The sequence below is a fragment of the Penaeus monodon genome, chromosome 36 (genome assembly GCF_015228065.2).
Source record: "Penaeus monodon isolate SGIC_2016 chromosome 36, NSTDA_Pmon_1, whole genome shotgun sequence".
Lineage (NCBI taxonomy): Eukaryota > Metazoa > Arthropoda > Malacostraca > Decapoda > Penaeidae > Penaeus > Penaeus monodon.
Window position 1 is genome coordinate 23907104 of NC_051421.1, and position 7500 is coordinate 23914603.

General features: G+C 43.8%; 1 pseudogene; it reads right to left on the minus strand.

Annotated features, from left to right (window-relative positions):
• Nucleotides 1–7106: 7106 nt before the first annotated feature.
• The window catches only part of LOC119595581, a 1483-nt pseudogene continuing 1089 nt past the window's right edge, over nucleotides 7107–7500 (minus strand).

A 7500-nucleotide genomic window follows, 5' to 3' on the forward strand; every position in this document is an offset into this window, starting at 1 on the left:
GGGTCCAAATCGTGTCTTATTTCGTGCCCTGCCCCTGTATTTGCTATATAAAAGTGTACGGTAATAACTTGTGTAAATAAAGGAAAGACTGCATCGTTCTTTTTCGTGCCTGCCTCGCCACTTGCTTTCCTTCTGGTGTCTGGGACGCTGTGGTGCTCGGTGCCTCTTGAGCTGTTCAGTGTTCACGACCCTGTGTATAGCACGCCGTCTGACTAGCCTGCCTTGTGTTTGGTGGCAGAGAGAGACGAGGCGGTCGGCGTAACAATATATTATATATATATATATATATATATATATATATATATATATATATATATATGTTTTTACAGAAAATTTTAAATTTGTACGTATACAAATATATGTATGTGTAGGTATGTATATATAACATATATGTGTGTATGTGTGTGTTTAAGGAAGAATTCGTTCCAGGAAGGTAGCTGATTTGGACATCAGCCCTCATGGCAAGTCTCCAGGCAGGTCCTCGTCCCATCTCTAATTCCTCGCCACAGGTTTTGTCGAGCTGCCCAAGCCATGACCTCCTGGTCGTCCCACAGGCCTCCTCTACCCAGGGTTGTCTCGCAAAGAGACAACCTGATGGGCAGGGTCATCCACAGAGAAATGAGCTAGGTGCCCATATAGCCTGAATTGGTGATCCAGTTGGTGATTATGCAAGTAACAGGTCCCATGCCAGTCTCACAGTGTAGCTGCTGGTTGGACACATGGTCCTGCCAACTGTACCTCATGACCTGGCAAAGAGACGTTACAAAAGGCATCAAGACTAGACTCCAAGGCACTAGATAACATCCAGGTTTCGCATCCATAGAGCAAAACTGGCAGTATCAAGGCCTTGAAGACACGTAGCTTGGTCCTTCTGCATAGGTACCGACATCTCCAAATGTTCTTGTTGATAGAGGCTCCTGTTGCCAGACCAATCCGTCTGCTGCTGATAGCCCAGAGATATGGACTACGCTACCAATGTATGTAAAACTCTCTGTGACTTCAACGTCCTCACTGCAGGCATAGATCGACTGAACAGGTTCCCCTAACAGGCCCCCAGAGTCCTGAATCTTGATCTTGGTCCAGGAGACCTCTAGGCCTAAGGGCTTCGCCTCATTGCTAAATGCATCAAGAGCCGCCACCAGTGACTCCAGGGACTCAGATAGGATAGCAACAACATCGGGAAAATCAAGGTCAGAGACTTTGTTATTGCCCAGTGGGCAGTGGCTAGTAGCTCTGCCCATTATCCAGTCCATACAGCTGTTGATAAGTGTTGGTGCAAGGATACAGCCTTGCCTTACCCCTGAATTAACAGGGAAGAAGTCTGACAGGCCCCCACCACTTCTTACAGCATTTTCAGTACCGGTATGTAGGCTTGCTTTCAGGCCAGTAATATGTGTTGGAATTCCCCTGAGTCTCACGATCTCCTATAGCGATTCACGATGTACTGAGTCAAACTCCTTGAGGTCGATGTAGGCTGTGAGCAACCCACGACCAAACTCACGATGGCGTTCCACAATTACTCAAAGCACTAGTATACAGTCTATTGTGGACTTGCCAGGATTGAATCCAGACTGCTCCAGTCTCTGGTGCCTTAGTAGGTAGTCACAAATCTGTTTCAGGGCGAAAACTTTGCCTGGTATGCTGAGCAGTGTAATGCCATGATAGTTGCTACAGTCCCAGCAATCCCCTTTCCCCTTCCAGAGAGGGATGACCACGCCTCTCAACAGGTGGTACAACTGATCAAAATACTCAGCCAACGTTCACGAACCCCAACATGATCTGAGATGATCTGTCCATCCACTGAGTGGACTGCAGTCATGTGCGAGGAGAGCTTAGAGTTCAGCTTTCTCAGGGCTTGGTAGGCAGGGTGAAGGTCGCTTACCAAGAGATGGCCTTCAGCCTCCTCAGCAAGATTCCTGATGAATTGTTCCTTGTCCCTTCTCAGCAGTGTCTGAGCCCTATGCACCAAAGAGTGACGTAAGACCTGATTACCATTTAGCTGAGTCATGCGACACACTTCAGTGGCATCCAATGTCTCTAGGGAGATGGAATTCTGCCTTGCCCTTGGGCGTACACCAATAGACTCCTTGGCTGCTTTGAGTTTATCATGCTTGAAGAACTCCCACAGAGCAACTGGGTCCGTCATGTTATCAAGTTCAAGTATCAAATCGATCAGAGACTGCCCTGGTGAACCCACAGGCACACTCCTCCTCCCTCATCTGTCCAAGTGAAACATCCTAGAGTGGCCACTGGAGATACGGGAAGTTTTGAAGTGGACCCGTAGGGTAGCCACAACCAGCCAGTGCCACAAAACTCGGCACTCCGGTAAACTCTACAGTTCTGGAGGATCCTCCATTGCATGCTAACAAGAATGTGGTCAATCTACTTGGCCACTGTACCCATATTGTTATACCATGTCCAGCAATGCGGTTTGGAGCACTGGTACCAGGAGCCAGAGATCCTCATTCTCCGGGATCTGGCAAAGCCCTCGAGAAGGAGGGTGTTCTCGCTGCTGGAATCAGCTCCTGAGCCATGGGGGCCAACAGATATCTTATAGCCAGCCGAATACCGCATTGAAGTCGCCTAGAACAATGCGAATATCTCGCTGGGGGCAATTGTCTGCCACGGATGAGAGTTTGACACAGAACACCTCTTTCACATTGAGTTTGCAAACATCGGTAGGAGCGTATACGGCAATAAGAGACATGAAGCCAAAAGCATGCTACAGTCTCATTGCCATAATACAGTCATCAACCGGTGTCACCTCAACTACCGAGGGCTGAAGTCGGCTGGAGATGGCTATGGCTACTCCCTGGAGGTGATGACCATCGCTGTAGCCTGACCAGTAGTAGGTGTGCCCACCCATACTGATCGTGCCGCTGCCAGGTCTTCTCACCTCTGAGAGGGCTGCCACCTCAACTCTCAATTGCTCCAATTCCCTCGATAGCAGAGGTAGATGCTTATCCTGCCGCAGGGACCGGATGATCCAAGCGCCTACTCGGATCGCTTGCCTGAGGTTATGCCTCAGGCATTATGCCTAAATATATAAACTAGTATATATTTACCGGATGCAATTGTTTATATTCCTCTTCTACTTCTTCTTCCTCACTCAAAAGCGACGAGTGAGCTGGCGGTGGTGGTGCTCCCCCGTCGTCTTGTTCCCCTGATAAATCTTACAGAGTTTTTATATGCCTTGACGGAGTGCGTATATGTTTATATGCGTGTGTGTGTGTGTGTGTGTGTGTGTGTGTGTGTGTGTGTGTGTGTGTGTGTGGTGTGTGTGTGTGTGTGCGCCCGTGTGTGTGCCCGTGTGTGCCCTCTCGTAATCAATCGATCATTTTAATAGTGATACCAATACATTTTTACTACTACTACTACTGCTACAACATTAAATAATAATATATAGAGGGGGATAATAGAAATTTATATCTCCATACTTTTTTTTTTTTTTTTTTTTTTTTAATCATGAACACAAATTATAGATGTTACAGTGCGGGTGTGTTTGATAATTGTAGCAGGGTGTTCAAACTCGGGGAAAACAGAGCTTGTCACGGAATTAGTAAAGCAGTACAAGGAGAAATTTGAGATATTCTCCGTCTTCAAACACTTTGCTAATATTAGACGATAATTATAGCAGCCCTGTAAATTCGCAAATTCTTGGCGATAGCTTTTCCAAGGGACGACATGCAAATTTAAACGCCATATTGATAACGCAAAATGCATTTATGAACGTTAAAATAAGTCGAGATATATTAATTAAACGCCACACACTTTCTTCTCCTTCGTCAGCGCGATCTGTCTCAGATTGAAGTTTTAGGGAGACAGCTATTTGGTAAACAATTAGCCTCTAAGTCTGTGGGTATATATAAAGCCGCGGTTTTGAAAAGACGGCCTTATTCGTACCTCTTGGTTGATTTAGATATTCGCACTCCCTCCGAAGTACCATTTCGTACTGACATTATAACAACAACAAACGCTCACCAGCACGTATATCAGTGGATGTAAAAGAAAACATTATTCGTAAGGTATATGAGTATTATTCATCGCCTTCCGGGTTAGGGAGTGTTAAAGATATATATTAAGCATTACAAGAAAAGCGTCAGGATATTGCGCTCAACAACGTTAGAGGATTTTTAAAGAGAAATAGCGCTTTCGCCGTTGAAAAATACTCGCACCGAAACCACGTGTGATTTTAGCGTGTGATTAAGGGACTTGAAACACTTGAAGCATAAAAGCCGGAATACTTGTTTGTGTGTATTGATGCGTTTTCGAAATACATGCGAGTGCGAGAAGTTTAATGGAATCCCGAGGATATTTACTGATCGCGGAACCGAAGTTTATAATAGGGTTTTGGAAAAATATCTAGAGCAAAAGAAGATTATTCTATATAGCACCTACAACCAAGAAATTAAGAGTTGTCTGGCGGAAAGGCCCATTACTTACTCTTACTCTCGAAAATACATTGAAATATATCAATGTTTTACCAGACATACCTATAACAATAGAACACATAGATCACTCCGAGGTCGTACTCCAACCACAGACATTCAAAAGCAATTCACACATATATAAAGAACCCCCGAAAACTAGAAAAAAATATTAGTTCTTCACTGACGGTGGGAACAACCGTTAGGATGGTAACGAAAGCGAGATCAAGCAATCCTTTCCACCGAGGCTTTTCACAGTAAAATGCAGAAGAGATCTTTCGAATAAAATTAATTGATAAGAAGCAACCCATACCAGCATAGATATTGGAAGATTTAAGCGGAGAAGAAATTTCAGGTGTGTTTTATGCCGTAGAATTAGTTTGAAACTGTTCTCCCCGAGTTTTACCTTATAAAGATCTTAAGAAGTAGAGTGAGCAAGAAGAAAAACTAAGAGAATTTTTCGTAACATTCCTTGGCTGGCCGAAAAAGTTTGATTCATGGGTAAATCAGAGCGAGAATTCCAACATAAATAAGGGATGAATAGCAATAGTGATAATGGATGAAGAAGACAAAAAGAACATCCAAATTATTAGGTTGTTGAGTAAAGTATCTCAGAAAAAACGTAAAAAAAAATAATCTGTGGGTTAAAGAAGAACCATATTGACTGCATTTCGCGAATATTTTCAAAGATATTAAGGAAACGTCTACCGTTGTCTTAAAACTACTAAAGAAACTAAAACCACAAAGGAAGGAGTCAACGGGGAGGTAGACCACACCAGTATTTGAATTGCAGGGTGCCAATACTTACATCCGAAAATGATCTTAATACGCATAAGCGAATTCAACCGTATCGTTAAGTGAGACATTCTCAGGTAACACGGTACTTTTCCGCATAAAAAAGGGCCCCGAATGGAGCGGGATCTCATCAGAACTCCTTCACCCTGCTACTGCTGGTACTACTGATGCCGGTGCTGCTGCTGCTGCTGTGTGATTCTTCAACCAGGTAAGGGGAACCTCTCGTCGTCGGAATTGAGCCTGCCAGCCAGCCGACCCGCCAGCCAGCCAGTCAGCCTGCCTGCCAGCCTGTCTGCCTGCCTCCTAGTGGTCAACAACAACAATCGTTGTCACCCGCTGCGCCGCCATCAGCAACAACAACAAGCGCAGTCTTCCTCAAGAAGAAAGTTAAGAGCAACAGTCACTCTAATAGCTTTAAGCTACCTACCTGGTTGTTTTTTTCTTTCTATTATTGTAATTATTATTATCTCAGTTCTAATAATAATAATGCCCGCTCAAAGCATCCTCACAACAACAACAAGTGAGAAAGAGAAAAACAACTAGTGACCTCGGTAGCTGAAAAAAAAACAAAGTAGATGTTGTTGATGATGATCCGGTAGCTGAAAAAAAAACAAAGTAGATGTTGTTGATGATGATGATAATAATGATAATAATGCGATAGTAGTAGCAGCAGCTCCTGATGATATTGAGGATAATAATAATAATAATAATAATAAAAAGAAGAAGAAGAGCGGTGTAGAAGAAGAAGAAATGGGAAGTAAAAATGGAGGAGGAGGAGGTGGAGATGGTAGTGGATGAGAAGAAGGAGGAGGAGGTGTAATATATATATATATATATATATATATATATATATATATATATATATATGTGTGTGTGTGTGTGTGTGTGTATGTATGCCATCACTGTGTGTGTATACATATATGTATACATACACACACAGTGATGGCATAAACTGGTATACCCTCCTAAAGGAAGAGAACCTTGATATGCAATATTCTAAATTCTGCGAAGTCTGTAAACAAGGAGTAGAAAGTTTTGTATCAAGATTCGAGACTGAAGCAAGAAATGGCCAAAAGTGGTTCAGTGATAAATGCAAAAATATAAGAGAAAACAAACAGCTCCTTTGGAGAAGGTTCAGAAGACATATATCTCAGGCAGCGTATTAAAGGTATAAAGTAGGAAGAAATGAGAATTATGTACTCCGTTATTGTTAATATTCCAGAATTCAGTGAGACAAGGACAACTACCAAAAGATTAGAAACTTGCCAGTGTTACACCTCTATACAAGAACGTCGACAAACAAAACCATAGACCAGTTTCGTTAACTAGTGTAGTATGCAAGCTGTTAGGATAATTGGGAAACAGTGGGTTGAAGTACTTGAAAAACACGATGTGATATCAAATAAACAATTTGGTTTTATATATAGCAGCATAGATGCACAATAACGTCCACAGCTTGTCAGTCTGCTCCTCTGTAAGGCCTTGGACACTCCTCTACAGTAAGTCTTCCAAATGGGGAGGCACATCATTCCTTACTTCAACCTGCCCCACCACTGAATTGTTTGAAAAAGGTACCTCCACGTCACTAACTTGCAAAGACTTTGTCTTGAAATCCACCAATACCTTACATTGCGGAAGATAGTCCTGACCAAGGAGGCAGGGTCTGCTATGTCTGCTACATACGCCAGTAGACGGTGCTCGGCGCCACCAATTGCTATCACCACCTCCCTGGAACCCCTGCCGTGACTCCACTAATTCAATATAATACAAGAAGAAGGCCTAGCTTTGTGGTAACTGTGTTGATGGTGGTCCTGGCTGTGCTAATGTCTATTGTAAGACAATATGGATTGCCACGGACTGCACCCTTGACCTGTGGTTTAGCTGCTATTGTCCAAGCTCTGCAAGAAATTGAATGGACCGGGGCCTGGCAGCTGTCGGCTGGCATGCCCCTTCCTCCAGCCTCCCATTATTCCCCGCAGACTGCATCGGGCACTTCTGTAACAGATAGCCCTGTTCACTGCAGCTCCAGTAGCAGGGCTGGTGTTGGTATCCTGAAGCCATGTAATCGGTTGACTGCATCTTAACCTTGGGGCAGTATTGCTTATAATGATCTTGCTGACCACATCTCTAACATTTTCCCTCGAATCTCGTCTTGGGACTGCTCAAGCGCCTCCTCACCAGTGCATGCCTGGCTCTGGGACCTTGCTGGACTCTTGGGTACAGCTGTACTACACTACTGTTGATGCTCATCCTGAACGACTCGTACTCTAGTGCCAAT